General features: G+C 41.7%; 1 pseudogene and 1 gene segment (V, D, J or C); both read left to right on the plus strand.

Moving 5' to 3' along the window:
* LOC134611206 (M1-specific T cell receptor alpha chain-like) overlaps positions 1-21,421 on the plus strand; it is a 227,797-nt gene that overhangs the window by 141,574 nt on the left and 64,802 nt on the right.
* LOC134610492 (olfactory receptor 10G4-like) lies at positions 8,487-9,443 on the plus strand (annotated as a pseudogene).

Below are 21,421 nucleotides of genomic sequence, written 5' to 3' on the forward strand. Positions count from 1 at the left end.
TTGAAGCCTTACGTACGCAACCGCTATACCCGGCATACTCCCCCTCCCCCTCCTGTCTCTGTGGAGGGTCATGAGGAGTTCGAAGTGTCTGCTGTTATTGACTCTCGTTTCCTCAGGGGTCGGCTTCAGTACTTGGTACATTGGAAGGGTTATGGGCCTGAGGAGCGCAGTTGGATTTCTGCGGATGCTGTTCATGCTCCCCGCCTTGTGCGTTCTTTCCATTCGCGTTTTCCTGCCAGGCCTGGTCCTGCCCGCCCGGAGGGCGTGTCCTCAGGGGGGGGTACTGTAGCGGTACTTACCTTATCCGGGGGCCAGCCGCGGTCCTCTCTTCAAGCCGCGCGCGGTCCTGCGGCTGCACGAGCCGCGCGCGGCTCATCCGACTGCTCAAACAGGAAGGCGGGCAGTGACCGCGAGAAGCGGTCACGTGTCCCGCCTGCAGCTAAGAGCGCGCCGCGATTCTCGGGCGCGCTCTTAAAGAGACAGTGGGAGCCTAAATTACAAAAAGGCTCCCATTGGCTCCTGTCATGCCAATCACCCCATACACTTACCTGTTGGGGGAGTGGAAGTGACAGGAGCCAATCACGTTAGTTTGAAGGCTACTTGTACTTACCCTTTTCCCTTAGTTCCTTGCCCTATCGTGGTTTCTGCTACAGTTCCCTTTAGTGCTTGTTGTATTCAGTATAGAATGCAAAATAGAATAGGATGGCGCAGAAATATGGAGAAAAAACACAAAACCAATGAATGCAGCAACCTACAAGGGGATCTGATACAATTCACCAAGTAAGAAATAAACCATAGAAAGTAGGTGCGCAAGATAGGTATATCCCTTTAAACAGTGAAGTGTGTAAGGCATGCAAATTTGTCATGCAATAGATTATACAATCGCAAATGCAAACTCTTATTGGGATAACACCATATATCAAGTGACTTATGCAGGGAAATGCACACTTATAAAAAGTAAATGAATAATGAATACTTGCACAGGTCTGCTCAGATGGTGTATTCTGAAAATATAAAGAGACACAGACCTAGTGCAATACTGTTACAACAAATAATTATAACTAAAAAGGAATGTTCCAAACTCACAATTGTGGAGTGGTTGTAGTACCACTCCAAACTATTTCGCTCTGGGAGGATCAATCCCCTGTGGTCGTGGGATCCAATAAATTGACAACTGGAAGCAATCACCCGGTATCCGGTCCGTTTTAGAAGTAAAAATCCATTTATTCCAACATAAAAATGTGTGTTTAAAAATAACAAATAAGTATATTCCTATTGCTGGTTTGAGAGTTCAGTAAGTCCAGAGTTACGTTTTACATCAAAACGAAAGTAGTAGTTTTCTTGCTCTGTCTCCGGTTCTCCCAGCCAGCGAGGTTACTTCCGACTTCCGGTTTCCGGTATCACGCAACGCGTTTCGCCCCGCCTCTTGTATTCAGTTGTGTTTCTCCGTACTTGACCTTGGCTTTGTATTCTGACTTCGTTTTCGCTTTATCCTTGTCTGTACTGTTTGCCGGCTTGCTGATTCCTGTGTACCAGACCCCGGCTAGTTCTCGTTTACGCTGTCTCTTTGTGCCCTTGACTTCGGATCGCTCCTGACTCTGTACTTCTCCTTTACGTCGAGTCCGGCCACTCTAAGGTCCTGTAATGCTCACTTGTTGATAAGATGGAAACAACTGCAGATTTCTGAGTTTGATAATGTTTATTACTTTAAATAAAAAAGATAATCAAATTGAACTGTCTCTTTAATTCCTGGCAGGTTATAAACAGCAGCGGTGTTGAAGTTGTTTTAAGATAAGGTAAATTTAACACAACCAGCGAGAAGTTCCAAGTTAGGATGCAGATAATTAATAAGTAGGTGTTGAAAACAAGGTTAGGAGTTGATGTGGAGCAGATAGCGAACCACTTAGAATTAGGATGGTTATATATTAAGCTTGAGCCAATCTGGTTTACTTAACTTATGAAGGAGCGATAATCCAAATTGGTGATAGAGATTCCACAGAGAATCGAGGTTGCAGCAGGCAAGAGAATATCCAGAAACAGTCCGAGGTCGTAGGAGAGGAGAAGGAGGGTAAACGATTAAACAGTCCGGGTCCGATGCACAGTAGAAGTAAATATTTAGTTTGAAGTTCGCGGGAGCTTTCGAGTTGATCCAGCACTGTGGTGTTGACGCGGTCTCTCTATGAACCCTGGGAACGACCACGTCATAGGAGGGGGAGTGGCCGCGCTCCGAGAACCCGGAAGTCCACGGTTAGCGAATGCCGGAAGGTCTGACAGAACCCCCCTCATAAGAAGCAGCCACCGGATGCTGTCAACGAGGTCTGGATGGGTAGCGAGCATGGTACGCATTGATAAGTCGACGAGCATGCACCGCGGAGGACGACACCCATGAATCTTCGTCAACTCCGTAGCCCTTCCACCGGACAAGATATTGTAAGAAACCACGATGGATTCGTGAGTCGAGAATCCTCTGGACCTCGTATTCCTCTTCACCTTGTACAAGAATGGGATCAGGAGTGGTAAGAACATCCCTCATGAAAGGGTCGGAGTGGTGTGGTTTAAGCAATGACACATGGAAGACTGGATGTAGTTTCATGGTAGGTGGAAGTTTCAATCTAACCACGTTTTCGTTGATGAGCGACAATATACGAAAAGGGCCAAGGAAGAGTGAACTCAGTTTCTTTGAGGGACGGTTGGTGACAATGTTTTTTGAAGAGAGCCATACTAGATCACCAACCTTGTAGGTAGGGGAAGGTCGTCTACCAGTATCGAAAAACTTTTTCTGAGCAGATGATGCATTTTTAAGGTTATCACGTAACCTGAGGAAGAGGGCAGACATGAACGAGTTATGGTTGGAGACGTATGGATTAGAAGAAGGAAGTCCTTGATCGGGGAATGAAGAAGGATGGAATCCAAAATTTGAGAAGAATGGAGTCATTTTGCTACTAGTGTGTACCGAGTTGTTGTATGAGAACTCTGCCATTGGTAACCACGTGATCCAATCATCTTGTAAATGAGAGCAATAACACCGTAAGTATTGTTCAACACATTGATTAACTCTCTCTGTTTGTCCGTTGGTTTGGGGATGATAGGCTGAAGATAATTTACGTTGAATGTTGAGGGAGGAACACATCTCATTCCAGAATTTGGAGGTGAACTGTGTTCCTCTGTCTGATATGATTTCTTCAGGAAGACCATGGAGTTTCACGATGTTGTTGATGAATACTTTTGCAAGTTCAGATGAAGAGGGTAATTTCTTTAAAGGAATAAAATGGGACATCTTGGTGAAACGGTCTACCACTACCAGAATGGTGGTATGATGTTGCGAAGGAGGGAGTTCTACCAAGAAATCCATTGAGATGGACTGCCAAGGTCTTTCTGGAACAGGTAGGCTCAGTAATTGACCGAATGGTGGATGATGGTCAGATTTTGATCTCAGACAGGTTGGGCAGTTTTTGACATAAGATTCTATGGTTCTGTCCTGGCGAGGCCACCAGTAATATCTTTTAGACAGCTCCAGTGTTTTCCTTGTACCAGGATGACCAGCCAGAGGGGAATCATGAATCAAGGAGAGTATTTTATTCCTAAGCAAGGGAGGAATGTATAATCTGTCTTTGAAGTAGTACATACCGTCCTTTTTTGATAGATTGCCTTGTTTGGGAAGTTCAAGATCTTCTTCTTTAAGATGTTTAATATCATCAATTAATGACGAAATAATACCTATGATTTTAGGAGGTTGAGTTTCGGTTACAGGAAGATCTTGGTGAATTCTGGACAGGGCATCTGCCTTTTTGTTTCTGGATCCAGGTCTGTAAATGATTTGAAAATTGAAACGGGAAAAGAAAAGATTCCAGCGTACTTGTCTGGCAGAGAGTGTTTTGTTGGAATGAAGATATTCAAGGTTCCTGTGGTCGGTATAAACAATTACAGGAGTGCGTGTGTCTTCAAGTATGTGACGCCAGTTTTCGAATGCAGTTTTAATACTTAATAATTCTTTTTCTCCTACAGGATAATTTCGTTCAGCAGGAGACAAAGATCGTGAAAAAAAAGCTACTGGATGGAGAGGATCTTGAGGCGTTTGGTGTTGAGAGAGGACAGCCCCGATAGCTGTGTCAGAAGCATCCGTTTCCAGGACGTAGAGAAAAGCAGGATTAGGTAGTTGAAGAATGGGAGCACTTGTGAATCTCCGTTTTAATTCATCAAAGGCTGCTTGAGCCTCTTCGTTCCAAGCAAAGGACCGTTTACTGCTATTGAGCAGGTTGAGGGGATGAGCAACCTTGGAGTAATTTTTAATGAACTTCCTATAGAAGTTGGCAAATCCCAGAAAACGTTGTAAGTCTTTAGTATTAGTAGGAGTAGACCAGTTGACAATGCAATCTATTTTGGAGGTATCCATACTTATTGAATGAGGGGAGATAACATATCCCAAAAAAGTGATTTCATTGGCTTCAAATATACATTTTTCTGGTTTTGCGTATAATTTGTGTGTTCTTAATCTGGATAATACCCATCTCACGTGTTTTCTGTGTTCTTCAAGGTTGTTGGAGTAGATGAGAATATCATCTAAGTAAATGATGACACAAACGTCTAGGAGATCTCGGAAGATATCGTTAATGAAATGCTGAAAGGTTGCAGGGGCGTTACATAGCCCGAAGGGCATGACAAGATATTCGTAAAGACCATATCGGGTTCTGAACGCCGTTTTCCATTCATCATTGGCCTTGATTCTAACAAGGTTATATGCCCCACGAAGGTCAAGTTTAGTGTAGATGGTAGCTGTTCTTAATCTTTCAATCAACTCATTGATCAGGGGAAGAGGGTAACGATTCTTGATAGTTATTTTATTTAAAGACCTGTAATCGATGATTGGCCGAATAGTCTGGTCCTTGTTTCTTACAAAAAACATGCTGGAAGCGGCTGGTGAACAGGAAGGTCTAATGAACCCCTTACGGAGGTTTTCATCTAGGTATTCCTTGAGGGTTTTTAGCTCTGATTCAGAGAGAGGATAAATATGTCCAAAAGGGATAGGAGCACCAGGAACAAGGTCAATCGGACAATCATAGGGTCGATGAGGAGGAAGTGTCTCTGCTTCCTTTTTACTGAACACATCAGCGAACTCTGAATAGCTGGAAGGTATAGAGGATTCCCTAGTAACATGCAAAATGGGGATGTGTTGTAGACATGTTCCCTGGCAATATGCAGAGTTAAACGTGAGAGAGAAAGGAGCCCATGTAATAAGTGGGTTGTGAGTCCGTAACCAGTCTATCCCTAATATTATTGGATAAAGAGGAGAATTTATGACATCAAAAACAAGAAATTCAGAATGGACATAATTAGTAGTAGTCCTTAAAGGGACAGTTTCAAGGCGAATGGGCCCCGAGGAGATTAAGGAGCCATCAATAACTCTGACAGAGACGGAATTACGTTTTTGAACACAAGGAATTTTATTTTTTGTAACAAAGGATGAGTCCAGGAACACCCCATTAGCACCGGAATCAATAATGGCCTTAGTCGTAATTCTTTCTTTGTCCCACTGTAATATGAGAGAGACAGAGGAGAAATGAGAGGTTGGTTTAGAAGGAAGTACACTCATTACAGTCGTGGTAGAACCATGCTTACCGCCTCTTGGACGTTTCAATAGGGGACAGTCTGGGACCACATGTTCTTGCGAAGCACAGTACATGCAGAGGTTCAGTTGTCTTCTTCTGGTTCTCTCTTCTGGAGTAAGAGGACTTCTCACAACCCCTATTTCCATAGGTTCAGCGGGAGTTATAGGTTTCTCCGGTGCCTTTGAAGAGGTGAAGGGTTTTTTCCATAGAGAGCTAGTGAGTGATTTCTCAGCTTTTCTTTCCCTAAGTCTTCTGTCGATACTGATTGACAGTTGAATAAGGGTATTTAGTGTAGTAGGTAGTTCAGTTCTGGAGAGCTCATCTTTGACAGCTTCAGATAACCCAATACGGAACTGGTTACGTAGAGTTATGTCATTCCACTGAGTTTCTGGTGCCCATCGTTTGAATTCAGCAATGTAATCTTCAACAGGCCGGTTTCTTTGCTGCAGTGTTCTAATGGTTAAATCTGCAGTCGCTTGTTTGTTTGGGTCTTCGTAAAGAAGAGACATGGCTTCAAAGAATTCATCCAGAGAATCCAATATGGGATCATCATTCTCAAGAAAGGAATGAGCCCAGGCCATGGGTTCACCTCTCAAAAATGAAATAACCGAACAAACTTTAGATCTTTCAGTGGGATATGATCGGGGTTTTAATGCAATCAACAACTTGCAAGAATTGATGAACTCTCGGTATTGGGACCTGTCTCCAGAGAATTTTTCGGGGTTGGAGACAGCAGGGTCACTAGCCGAGTGTGTAACTGTGTGAGGAGTATGGGTTTGCAAGTCCCTTACATAAGTAAGGATTCTTTCATTGGTGATCTGTAGATCTTGCATGCCTTGAGTAAGAGTATCCACTCTTTGGTTTAATCTGGTGATTTCAGAAGTGAGATCTGCTGTATCCATTAATTGGCTGGATCAACCTGTAATGCTCACTTGTTGATAAGATGGAAACAACTGCAGATTTCTGAGTTTGATAATGTTTATTACTTTAAATAAAAAAGATAATCAAATTGAACTGTCTCTTTAATTCCTGGCAGGTTATAAACAGCAGCGGTGTTGAAGTTGTTTTAAGATAAGGTAAATTTAACACAACCAGCGAGAAGTTCCAAGTTAGGATGCAGATAATTAATAAGTAGGTGTTGAAAACAAGGTTAGGAGTTGATGTGGAGCAGATAGCGAACCACTTAGAATTAGGATGGTTATATATTAAGCTTGAGCCAATCTGGTTTACTTAACTTATGAAGGAGCGATAATCCAAATTGGTGATAGAGATTCCACAGAGAATCGAGGTTGCAGCAGGCAAGAGAATATCCAGAAACAGTCCGAGGTCGTAGGAGAGGAGAAGGAGGGTAAACGATTAAACAGTCCGGGTCCGATGCACAGTAGAAGTAAATATTTAGTTTGAAGTTCGCGGGAGCTTTCGAGTTGATCCAGCACTGTGGTGTTGACGCGGTCTCTCTATGAACCCTGGGAACGACCACGTCATAGGAGGGGGAGTGGCCGCGCTCCGAGAACCCGGAAGTCCACGGTTAGCGAATGCCGGAAGGTCTGACAGGTCCGGTAGACGTATCTCTCCTCTGTGCTGTCTTCTGTTTTGCTGGATCCTGCGTGTAGGGGTATATACTCGTTACAGATATTTTCCCATGCACAAGCAGCGAAGGGGGCTGAGGGAGAACCAGGGAATCACCCTGAGGGCAATTCCCGGTATCGTTACGGTGGTCGGGTGATTACCGAACCGCAGAGAACGGCCGCCGCGGATCTCGCGATAACCGCAAGATCCAAGATGGCCGCCGGCCGCGTGGGGAAGGAGTTCCCCACGGGGCCGCGAGCGAAATGCAGTAAATGTGGCAGAAACTACACAGTAAACCCCGGCTACCCTCCACCCGTCCCCACCAGACCCTGTGTGCGGTAGAGGCAGGTCCGCGTGGCGAGCGTGGCACGGACAAACATTAAAGGGAGAAAAAATATAACAGAGCACAGGGATAGAGACAGTGAGGGGAACAGGTACAGGTAGTCAGGGCAAGAATAAAACAAAATAATTCAGTACACAATAAACATAGCAGATAGCATATACATAAAATTAAGCAGTAGGCAAAAGTACTCTGACCTGTTGATGGCTGGAGCAGCAAAGAAAGAGGAAGTGATGTCATAGACAGGCCCTTTTATGGGCAACATATCTTTTCTCTGATTGGTTGTTACTGTTTCTATGCTGCTGGAGTTTTCAGTAAAGAAAGATATGCAAATATGAAGCCTCCTGTCATGTGGTAAAATTCTGAAGTCCTGAACAACCCTTGAGACATCGTAAAACAAATACAGTGATACAGTGATTTTTAGATACATCTAAAAAATGCCTAAAATTTTTATGGAATCTTTGTGAACCTAAAATTAAGTAATCATTCATAGAAAATATGCTCCGTTACCAGTAACATAAAGATGCTGTTGAATTATCAAATGTTTCAAATTTTGGATTCAGACCTCTCAAATAATTTGATCCCCAGACACAAATAAGAGATATTATTCCCTTAACAGATAAACTGAACTTCAAATATCCAAGAGGGAATGAAGTAGAATGCATTTAAAGGTCTTGTATTAATTTAAGATCAGAAAAACAAATGCACATACATTTTGATAGATCTATGAATATGCACATTATTTCATTTTAAAAAGTGATAGTTTACTTATTTTCCACATCTATCCTCAAATTCATCCGTATCTCAAGGATCCCTCAAGATGACTATTGTGAAGTGCGGGAGTTTAGGTTTCTCTGAAAATGTATTATCACAAGGTCTTTTTCACAAATCACTAATGATGCCTTTTCCTGAATGAAAATTTGTCATTTGATAAATTGGCTTAGTTTTCAGGATGCAATGATGATCAAGTGATGGATAGTAAAAAACTCCTCCACACTGACTGAATTCTTAGAGGACTTCCTCACTCCAATAACTTTACACTTTATTTTGTGATGGTTTTCACACTTATTTATATATGTACTATGTTTGGAAACATTACATTGGTCACAGTGGTTAAAAGGACACCTTCCCTCCATACCCCTATGTATTTTTTCCTTACAAATCTCTCCTTTCTAGATATCTGCCTATCGTCTGTTACCTTGCCAAAACTTCTGGAAAACTTCATATCTGCTAAGCCCATTTCATTTAGTGGATGTGCATCCCAGTTGTATTTTTTCCACTTTTTGGCCAGCTCAGAGTGCTTCTTATACACTGTCATGGCATATGATCGGTATGCTGCCATATGTCATCCTTTGCACTACAACTCTATCATGAGCTGGAAGATCTGCATGTGTCTATCATTTGGATCCTGGTTGACAGGTTCCTTGCACTCAATGACTCACACAATACTGACTTTTCAACTTCCTTTCTGTGGTCCCAATGTGATAAACTATTTCTTCTGTGACATTATCCCAGTGCTGGAGTTGGCCTGTGCAGACACTACACTGAACAAGACTGTGACATTAATCAATATTGGAACAGTTGCTTTGGTCTGTTTTATCTTGATTCTGACTTCCTACGTCCATATTCTTTCAGCCATTATGAAAATCAAGACTGCGCATGCAAGAAAGAAGACCTTCTCAACGTGTGCCTCCCATCTCACAGCCGTTTTGTTATTTTATGTTCCATGTGTGTTTATTTACATGCGTCCTTATGCTGGTTCTTCACTAGATGGTACAATAGCTGTTTTTTATACACTTATAACACCACTCCTGAATCCCTTAATCTACAGTCTAAGGAACAATGAGGTTAACATAATTGTTAGGAAAATTATAACTGGGATTGAATCACATTCAAAACATTTTAAGAGAAGATCAATGAGGTTTTAAGATTTCTACTTGAAAGGGAAAATGTTTTTTTTAAAATGTGACATGTAAAAAAATGAAATTACAACTTGGATAATACTTATATAAAGAAAGGAACTAATCCATAGTTAATAAAAGTATGGTATACTTATTATATTGCATATCATATACAGTTGCAGAAATTATCTTTCTCAAATAATGTTTTTCTTTTCTAATATAATTGGCAAATATCAGAATAAGGAATTCTTCCAAATTTACTCAAGACAGGGTTGTCAAGATTCTGAAAAAGAGACAATTCCTTCTTGTTAATTTATACAAATTTGGGTTTAAGATTTTTTGGGTTTAAGATGTTTTCCCAATTTTGGTGCAGTTTACAATTTTGGTGCAGTGTCCATCGCGCTAGTCATTTGCTTGTTATACATCCATATGGGATTTCGGAGACTTATCAGACCGCAGGAGAATGACAGGACAACCGGAAATCACTTCAAACCTTATCTTTCCTTCCCTGAATAAAAAAAAGAAAAGAGCCTCAGATATATATAACTGAAATGGATATCTGCCTATCTAGTACCAATCTCAGCATAGCTTTTTATATAATTTATTTGTTATATTCACAAACATAATGGTAATTATAACATATAAAAAACAGACACGATTATTATTATGCACAGTTGATTTGGATTATTACCACGACAAATAAACACCATTGAAGAATTAACCCCTTATTAATATTGTGATATTAATATATATTTATATCAAAATACACGTAGAACGAAATAATATATATATATATATATATATATACATAAATATATACGTATATATCACTATATATATATACCTATATATAAATAAAAATATAAAAAAAATATATATATATAAATACGTATATATACACATATGTATATATATATACATATATTAATTCTACACATATATTTATGTAATATTTTTACATAATTAGGTATCCTAATTAATTACAATTAGCGGGACCTGCCTGACAACCCATGCCGAAAGTATAGGGAATTTAATTTGCTAGCACTATATTTAACCCTATAACTTTCCAAGACACCATAAAACCTGTACATGGGGGGTACTGTATTACTCGGGAGACTTCGCTGAACACAAATATTAGTGTTTCAAAACAGTAAAATGTATTACAACGATGATATCGCCAGTAAAAGTGAAGTTTTTTGCATTATTCACTCACAAACAGCACTTACATGGACAATATTATTGCTGCAATACTTTTTACTGTTTTGAAACACAAATATTTGTGTTCAGCGAAGTCTCCCGAGTACAACAGTACCCCTCATGTACAGGTTTTATGGTGTTTTAAAAAGTTACAGCGTCAAATATAAGGCTTGTGTTTCATTTTTTTCACATTCAAATTTGCCAGATTGCTTAGGTTGCCTTTGTGACCCTATGGTAGCCCATGAATGAAAATTACCCCTATGATGGCATACCATTTGCAATAGTAGACAACCGAAGGTATTGCAAATGGGGTATGTACAGTCTTTTTAGTAGCCACTTAGTCACACAAACTGACCAAAATTGGCGTTTTTTGCATTTTTCACACACAAATACTAACGCTAACTTTGGCCAGTGTTTGTGACCAAATGGCTACTAAAAAAGACTGGACATATCCCATTTGCAATACCTTGGGTTGTCTACTATTGCAAATGGTATGCCATTATGGGTGTAAATTTAATTCCTGGGCTACTATACAGTCTCAAAGGCAACATAACCAATCTGGTGAATTTCAATTTCAAATGTAACGTGCTATATTTGACCCTGTAACTTCCCAAAACACCATAAAACCTGTACATAGGGGGTACTGTTTTACACGTGAGACTTTGCTGAATACAAATATGTGTATTTTATTGCAGTAAAAGCAAACAGTATTATGACATTGACAGTTAAAATGTCATGTAGAACTAAAAAAAATAACAACATTTCTTATTTTCTCCCATTTTTTTCATATTAAATTATGTTTCATAGCTAAATATTTGATACTAAATGAAAGCCCTGTTTCCCCTGAATAAAATGATATATAATAAGGGGGGGTGCATTTAATAGGAAAGAGGTGAATTACGGTTGGACAGACATATAGCGCAAATGTCAGGTATTGTTTACATTTTGTTCTGTTCACAACTTGTACATTTGGCTCAGTCCTTAAGGCATGGGTCGTCAACCTGGTCCCTACCGCCCACTAGTGGGCGTTTTAGGATTCCAGGTGGGCGGTAGGGATTTCCAGGTTTTGACGACCGGGCGGGCGGGTGCGAGCCGGCGGTACTCCTGCGACTGGGTACCGCCGTGACCATTTGCGGCCCCGGCCCGCGCGGCAAACCGCCGGGGCCGCATATAGAGGGGTCCATCGGGTGGCCCATGCTGTCAGGGCCACCCGATGGATGTGGATTGTGAGGGGGCCCGGTCAGCGCTGGGCGCTTTAACAGCGCAACTGGGCCCCCTGTGATGACATCACAGAGCTGGGAGGAAGTGATTCCCCGGTCACTCCTCCCAGCTAAAACTGAGAGCCGCGCGGGAGGAAGCAGAGGGAGTCAGAGTGGGAACTCTGACTCCCATCCACCTGAGCCACCACTGGACCCCAGGGAAAGTCACCCTCCTGCACCTTAAAGGTAGGAAACAGGAGGGTGACTTAAATCTAATGTGTGTGTGTGTCTTTGTAGGTATGCCTTGTGTGTGTGTGTCTTTGTATGTCTTGTGTGTGTGTCTGTCTGTATGTGTCTTTGTATGTATGTCTTGTGTGTGTGTGTCTGTCTGTATATATGTGTGCATGTCTGTGTGTGTCTGTTTGTATGTGTGCCTGTTTGTATGTATGTGTCTTGTGTGTGTGTGTATGTGTGCCTGTCTGTGTCTTTGTGTGTATGTATGTGTGCCTGTCTGTGTCTTTGTGTGTATGTGTGCCTGTCTGTGTGTCTGTATGTGTCTGTATGTGTGTCTTGTGTGTGTGTGTCTTGTATGTCTGTGTGTGTGTCGTATGTGTGTCTGTATGTGTGTATGTCTGTTTCTGTTTTAAATTAAGAAATTCCAATGAATTTCCATTTGAAATAATCACAAACGCATGCCTCGTCTAGAAGTTTTCACAACCTAAAAATGTGAATTATTCCAGCCATATTGTCAACGCCATTCTGATATAAACCTCTTGGATATGTCTGCTTTGCTAGAAATTACATCTTAGAACATTTTTTTGTCATAGATAACCTCTGTGCCTCCATCTGCAGTAAAAGCCCGCCTGCACTTTGGGACAGATAATAACCAGAAGCCTTAAAAGCCATACAAAAACACAGTCATTGAAAATAAAAATGACCAGAGGAGTGCTATCTTTCGATGACGCAATACACAGCCTATCAAAAGTGAAATAATAAAAATAAGTCACCCTCCTGCACCTTAAAGGTAGGAAACAGGAGGGTGACTTAAATATAATGTGTGTGTGTCTTTGTATGTGTGTGTGTCTGTATATATGTGTGTCTTGTGTGTCTGCATGTGTGGGTGTCTATGTATGTCTTGTGTGTGTGCATGTATGTATATGTGTCTTGTATGTGTTTGTATGTGTGTATGTATGTGTGTCGTGTGTGTATGTATGTGTCGTGTGTGTGCGTGTATGTATGTATGTGTGTCGTGTGTGTGTGTGTGTGCCTGTATGTGTGTGTGTCATGTTTGTGTGTCTGTATGTGTGCCTGTCTGTTATAGTGGGCTACCTAGCTCAGCCTTCCTACTGGGCATTGCTACAAGGAAGGTTAAAAAATAGAAAAAAGGGAAAAAAAAGGTGGTGAGGGGAATTGAGGAGGGAGATGAGCTGACGCACAAATGAGAAATCATATTATGCGCAAACAGAGAAGTCGTCTGAATATCACTGAAAGAGACCTTCGTTTGTTCCTTACGAAAATCGAACCAGATATCAAATATTTAGTCTCGCAGCATCAACCTCAAGGATCTCATTAATTACTAGTAAAGGTAATTTCAATTTACTTTATAAAGTTAAAACCTTATAAACCTGCATTAAGTAGACATAAAAAGCTAAATGTACGTACATATTTTTTTTTAAACACCCTCCTTTCTAAAAAATATTCTGCATTTGCGCGAAAACTGGTTGGCGGTAAGGACATTTTTTCAACCAAAAAGATGCATTAGTGGGCGGTAGGTAAAAAAAGGTTGACTACCACTGCCTTAAGGGGTTAAAAAGACCTGTAAGTGTACCCTTTGTTTACAGTAATTATATTTACAACGTGGATTATAGCACCCAAGCATTGTTTACCTTTTGAGTTAGATTTGGAGTAGTGCCAAGCCTACTTAGTGTTATTAGTTGTTTTACACCAGAGTTTATATATCAAAAATGAATTGATGTCATTATTTTGGAGAAACATTTTATGGTTATAATTAAAAGCTATGAGGGTTTATCCAAGGCATAATCTAAATGCCATTATGGTGAAAGAAGGACTTCCCCCCCTTCCCCTCCCCCCTTTTAATCCATGCCTTCAATTTTTTATTTATTTATTTGGTGAATTAACACAATAGAAAATTAGGGTTTCAAAGGGTCTTGATTGTTTTTCAACCTAGACTACAATATGACTGTAACTATAACATTGTATATCTACTTACAAGATGTATAATGCAGTTTTATCCTCCTTCTATTTAAGAACACTTTAACCCCTTAAGGACACATGACATGTGTGACATGTCATGATTCCCTTTTATTTCAGAAGTTTGGTCCTTAAGGGGTTAAACAAACCTTATGAGACAATAAGCATTTTTCTTTTAAATGAGAAATAACTACGGTATATCATAAACATGTATATAAGCAAAACCCTCTGTCCTAATATTTGGAAACTAGATACAATGGTGCAACAATGGTGCAATATCAAAAGTGATATTTCAACCTGATCAGTCAAGTACAATTGTGTAGTAATATATTCTAAGGTTTAATGATAAAAAGTTTAGTATATGTATATATAAACAAAGGAAGAGAGCACATAAAAGATACAATAAACATCAGTGGTTTTCAGTGCTGCAGACAGGAAAAAAAACTAATTTTTTATAAAAAAATTATGCAGTTACCGTATATACTCGAGTATAAGCCGACCCGAATACAAGCCGAGGCCCCTAATTTTACCCCAAAAAACTGGGAAAACTTATTGACTCGAGTATAAGACTAGGGTGGGAAATGCAGCAGCTACTGGTAAATTTCTAAATAAAATTAGATCCTAAAAAAAATATATTAATTGAATATTTATTTACAGTGTGTGTATAATGAATGCAGTGTGAGTGTATGAATGCAGTGTGAGTGTATGAGTGCAGTGTGTGTATGAGTGCAGTGTGTGTATGAATGCAGTGTGTGTGTATGAATGCAGTGTGTGTGTATGAATGCAGTGTGTGTGTGAGTGCAGTGTGTGTGTATGAATGCAGTGTGTGTGTACGAGTGCAGTGTGTGTGTATGAATGCAGTGTGTGTATGAATGCAGTGTGTGTATGAATGCAGTGTGTGTGTATGAGTGCAGTGTGTGTGTATGAGTGCAGTGTGTGTGTATGAATGCAGTGTGTGTGTACGAGTGCAGTGTGTGTATACGAATGCAGTGTGTGTATGAATGCAGTGTGTGTATGAATGCAGTGTGTGTGTATGAGTGCAGTGTGTGTGTATGAGTGCAGTGTGTGTATGAATGCAGTGTGTGTGTATGAGTGCAGTGTGTGTGTATGTGTGCAGTGTGTGTGTGTGTGTGTGTGTGTTGCAGAGCTTTGGTGGGGGTGGGCAATTTTTTTTATTTTTTTTTATTATTTTTTTTAATTATTATTTATTATTTATTTAATTTCATCATTATTATTTTTTATTATTAATTGAATTATTATTATTAATATATCTTTTTTTTCGTCCCCCCTCCCTGCTTGATATATGGCAGGGAGGGGGGCTCTCCTTCCCTGGTGGTCCAGCATTGGCAGTTCAGTGGGGGGGAGAGGGGGGCTGGCAGAGAGCTTACTTACCTGTCCTGCAGCTCCTGTCAGCTCCCTCCTCCTCCGCGCCGTCAGTTCAGCTCTTCTGTCAGCTCACACTCTAAGTCTCGCGAGAGCCGCGGCTCTCGCGAGACTTACACTGGGAGCTGACTGAGGTGCTGAATTGACGGCGCAGAGGAGGAGGAAGCTGACAGGAGCTGCAGGACAGGTAAGTAAGCTCGCTGCCAGCCCCCACAACCCCCAGTCTGTATTATGGCAATGTAAATTGCCATAATACAGACTATTGACTTGAGTATAAGCCGAGTTGGGGTTTTTCAGCACAAAAAATGTGCTGAAAAACTCAGCTTATACTCGAGTATATACGGTAAGTCTTTCCGTAACATTTTTAATGTGTGTGTAACAGTGTTGGGAGCAATACGAGTAGAAGGTATGGGTAGCAATATATGTTTGTGTTTATACTGTCATTTCTGAGTTGGTCATTCTAACCCAGTCCACTCCATTTTCCTGGCTAGTCCTCTTTCCTCTCCCTCCTGAAGATAACACTAATCAGTCTCAGGGGAGAAACTAAAAAACAAACAAAATGATTATTGTCTCATAATTTACACTGTTACAAACACACGCTGCAAATACTGATAAAAAAAAGTAGTCATAATTTAGGCCTTCCACACCCTTTATACCCCACCAGAGTAGTGGGAAAGTAGAAAGGGCAAATGGCACCTTAAAGAACAAGATTGTAAAAGCCATGCAGGACACAGGGAAGCTCTGGACTGAATGCCTTCCCCTAGCACTCTTGGCTATGAGATTCACCCCCAATTACAGACATGACCTATCCCCTTTTGAGATCCTGTTTGGATGTGCCCCAAAGACAGGCCTCTACTTCCCTCAGACCCTCCAGATGCAGCATGGTAGTATGACTGCCTATGTACAGGCCCTACACCAAAGATTAGGCAGGGTGCATAAACAAGTCTTTGATTCCATTCCATTTCCAGAATCTGATTCTGCAACTCACAAACTGCAGCCTGGGGATTGGGTGGTGATGAAGAGGCATGTGAGGAAAGGTCTTGAACCACGCTTTGACGGTCTATTCCAAGTGCTCCTGACTACGGCTTCCTCAGTGAAACTAGAAGGAAAAGCCAAGTGGATACACGCCAGTCACTGTAAACAAGTCACTCTGACTGATTCACCGACATGAAGCTGTTCTTATCCTTTACCATTGTATGCTCTGTTCAGATATGATACTCTGACTTAAGACCATAAGATAATAATGCATGGCAGGGAAATATATGGATGCAGATAGCAAAGGCTTTTAATTGAACCTCCTTTTGCCTTAACCAATGGAATACTCAAAGAGCTGGAAAGAACCAGACTGGTTGAGTATACTGCTGGAAATCAGAGGAAAATATAAATATAATAGCTGTGTAATCTGAAGAGTTGGTAATAGTATTAGATAAATAGAATAAATTGAGTCACATCTAATACAAAGTGCAATCTTGCCTTAGTGGCTCACCTCTATAAATGTCTCTCTAGAGATACCCTTCTCCTACTATGTACAACACATGCAACTGGCTAGTGACTTTATTAGGGCTATGTGAACGGTCAAGTCCAGTGGCTTATGGGTATGTTCAGTAGGTAATTGTCATGCAACTGACATGGGTGTCCAGGATGTGGTCAAACTATGTGCCCTACGTAGTTTAGGGAATAAATTATGGCTACTGCTAGTCCCAGCATGATAGAATAGTCACACTATGTTCCCTACGTAGTTTAAGGAGTAACTAATGGTTACTGCTAGCCCCAGCGTGATAGATAGCATGTGAATACATAGACTAGATCATACTGAGTTCCCCCGACAAATAGATGAGGGACAGCATGTGGATACTGGCTGTGGAATAACTATCAAACCACTGTAGATGACTGTTCGGTCCCTCTCGAATCTGGTGCAAGGTAGTTGTAGCTCTAATAGGTAGAGGTTACATACAAAAACCAGGAGCTATTAAGCATGCATAGTTTAGTGCCATATATCGTCAAAGGGAAATAACCTTGGACCGGCACATAAATTGTGACCACCAGGCGAGAGGGAGAGGTGAAAAATAAAGATTTAAGGTGCCTCTATGTGCAGAACCATACTTAGAATGTTGGTTTCCTGCACATAGTGATAGATAACCTAGTGAGGAAAAGAGTGAGGAAAATGAGCCCAGATGAGCCCGACGCGCGTTTCGGTGCTGAGATGCACCTTCGTCAGGGGCTAACTGGAGACTGAGTCTCAGTCTCCTTTTACATGAATTTAGGTCCCGGTATCCCTAGCTCTGTCCAATCAGGAAGATGCTGTCATGCGCATTCAGATTCCCGATCGTCATGTGATCATTATGCTAATCCTAGCTGTCACTCATAGTGTTAGTGCTCTGGGAGCTGTTTAACCCGCTAAGTGCTGAGAGAGTCTGTGCACGTCCTTGGATACAAAGTTAGCTGTGAGGTTTAATCCAGCTATACTGCCCAGAGACAGTGTATCCAGAATCCGGGGTAATCACGGCTTTACTTAACCCGCTGCGTGCTGAGAGAGAACGAGTACGTTCCCATGCACGTCGTTGGAAGTATTGTCCACCGTGAGAGTCCAATAAGGGTACCGTCATCTGAGATAAAGTACCCAGTGTAAGGCTCTTGCCCTCCATCGTTTCCCGGGGTTTACAAGATGTCCCGGTTAGAATGTATCTATTCTGGTTACCAGTGTGGCAATATAAGTATCCCAATTGGATTGTATCTGTTCAGATTCCCCATTTAGGCTGTGTATATTACATGGGTTTAGACTTATGGTCGAATAAGGGTTTTTATTGTAGCTCTTCTGGTATTGATGGAAGTGGTTCTGCATTATAATGTATGATCTATATAGGACAAGAGGCCCCTACCACCCTTCAAATACCTTTTAATCGTATGGCTATAATCTAGCTCATACCGTAGCATGCACCTAGGAATTTTAAAGTATGTAGCTCACTAAATAGTGGATCTACAGCATTAGGATCTTCTAGTTATAGACCCAGGGCTGCTATGTATTATGTTTCAGATCCTTAGGGCAGTGCATAGATGGCTACCTTATTGGGCCCCAATCACATTGTGGATAGCGGTTATAGATATCCATAGCCTGGTTAGGTTGTGGTATGGATGAGGGGTAGAGCGGAAGAGCGGAATGCTATGTATTGGGACAGATGTTCGTTGGACGCTAGGAGATACGGTTTAAAGGAAAGGAAGAATTATTCTATATACATATTTACAGAATATACAGTTTACACATAGTGCTTTAATGTGTTGATTGATAAAGCGTGCTTGAACATGTATGGAGTCTACCGACTAGGCTTAGAGGGGAATGCAGCCCAGATGATAGTGATTATGGTTGTGGATAACCTCAGAGTTTGCCTTGACTACCACTTCGTAGCAGAGCCTGAGTGTCAGGATATCGTAACACACTTGGCTCAAGTTGGTAGACAGGTGATATAAGGTTGTTCATATAAAGGAGGTATACGAGAATCCTTCATTTAGACCAAATGGGGAGAGGGTTTTCAATGTAAAGATCCAGTAACTCTCCCTTTGGAGTAGTTTACTGTCTATATCTCCCTTTCTAGGGCCTAGTTTAATTTTTTTAATACCATTAAAACGTAGGCCCTGTGCTGTGCCATCATGTCTAAATTTAAGGTGTCTAGAGATGACCGTATCTATGTGTCTAGAGGGGTTCACCGAATTCACATGTTCGAGAATTCGTTTCTTAAAAGGTCTAAAGGTCTTACCAATATACAAGAGGCCGCAACTACAGGTTAGGAGGTAAATTAGACCTGACGTTTGGCAATTGAAAAAAGTGTTGACCTCATGTGTCTGTGTATTGGTGGAATTCGAAAATGTTTTTGATTTTTTCCGGATAAATTTGCATGCCTTGCAGCGGCCACATTGAAATGTGCCTACTGCCGGGGTTCGCATGACAGCATCTTCCTGATTGGACAGAGCTAGGGATACCGGGACCTAAATTCATGTAAAAGGAGACTGAGACTCAGTCTCCAGTTAGCCCCTGACGAAGGTGCATCTCAGCACCGAAACGCGTGTCGGGCTCATCTGGGCTCATTTTCCTCACTCTTTTCCTCACTAGGTTATCTATCACTATGTGCAGGCAACCAACATTCTAAGTATGGCTCTGCACATAGAGGCACCTTAAATCTTTATTTTTCACCTCTCCCTCTCGCCTGGTGGTCACAATTTATGTGCCGGTCCAAGGTTATTTTCCTTTGACGATATATGGGACTAAACTATGCATGCTTAATAGCTCCTGTTTTTTGTATGTAACCTCTACCTATTAGAGCTACAACTACCTGGCACCAGATTCGAGAGGGACCGAACAGTCATCTACAGTGGTTTGATAGTCATTCCACAGCCAGTATCCACATGCTGTCCCTCATCTATTTGTCGGGGGAACTCAGTATGATCTAGTCTATGTATTCACAGGCTATCTATCATGCTGGGGCTAGCAGTAGCCATTAGTTACTCCTTAAACTACGTAGGGAACATAGTGTGACTATTCTATCATGCTGGGACTAGCAGTAGCCATAATTTACTCCCTAAACTACGTAGGGCACATAGTTTGACCACATCCTGGACACCCATGTCAGTTGCATGACAATTACCTACTGAACATACCCATAAGCCACTGGACTTGACCGTTCACATAGCCCTAATAAAGTCACTAGCCAGTTGCATGTGTTGTACATAGTAGGAGAAGGGTATCTCTAGAGAGACATTTATAGAGGTGAGCCACTAAGGCAAGATTGCACTTTGTATTAGATGTGACTCAATTTATTCTATTTATCTAATACTATTACCAACTCTTCAGATTACACAGCTATTATATTTATATTTTCCTCTGATTTCCAGCAGTATACTCAACCAGTCTGGTTCTTTCCAGCTCTTTGAGTATTCCATTGGTTCTTTCTATATATAGGGGTTAAGCCCCAGGACATTTCTGGAGTGTCCATCAAGGTGTATATTTCCACCAACGAGACGGTCCCAATTTCTGGACCCATTCTCACGGGTGGAAATTTCTTCTGTCCTTTTGCCTTAACCCTCTCCTCAGTGCTGAAAACGCCATACAATCTTGTCTTATAGCTGTCCCTACCCCCATCTCACTCTTGAGGAAGTACCTACATACCTATAGACCCCATAAAAGTCTACAAGTGCAATCTTATGCTTTCAACCCACTGGTAGGCAAGCCCCCCCCCCCCCCAGTCCTGAAGACAATTAATGTAACAGCTGCTGAAATATGTTTGTCTTTTTCATGTAATTGTTCAAGAGACCCTAATATTAAATCCCTGTTTTGCCCAACATGGTGGAAAAATACCACAAATTGTAGAGCCCTGAGCACCACTATGAAATGTACCAAAACTCACCAAGTTATGAGTTACAACCACCAGGTCTATCTCCCTGAAGGATGGACTTTCTTCTGTGGAAATTTTACTTATGCTTATGTCCCAGGTAACATTACAGGAGGTCCTTGTGCAATCTCACACCTAACCAGGGGTGTATTAGCCGCAAGGCAAACAAGGCATTTGCCTTGGGCGGCATTTTTCAGGGGGCGGCAAAAAAAGCCGCCCCCAAATGCCCAGGGCAAATGCCTTGTTAGCCTTGCGGCTAACAAGGCATGCTGGGCGGCCGGCGGGCTGCTGGGAAGTGCGGGTAGGTGGGCGGCCGGCGAGGGAGCACTTCCTCTGAGCGGTCTGCTCAGCTCCCTCGCGCGCCGCAGAGTGAGGCTGGGAGCCGGAATATGACGTCATATTCCGGCTCCGCCTCCCAGCCTCACTCTGCGGCGCGCGAGGGAGCTGAGCAGACAGCTCAGAGAAAGTGCTCCCTCGCCGGCCGCCCACCTACCCGCACTTACCAGCAGCCACTGGACCACCAGGGAGACAGATATCCCCCCCCCAGCTTTCCCAAAGGTAAGGAGGCTGGGGGGGTTAAATTTAAAAAAAAAAAAATGTATTAAATATGTGAGTGATTGAGTGTGTTTGTATG

This window comes from Pelobates fuscus, chromosome 5 (genome assembly GCF_036172605.1).
Source record: "Pelobates fuscus isolate aPelFus1 chromosome 5, aPelFus1.pri, whole genome shotgun sequence".
Lineage (NCBI taxonomy): Eukaryota > Metazoa > Chordata > Amphibia > Anura > Pelobatidae > Pelobates > Pelobates fuscus.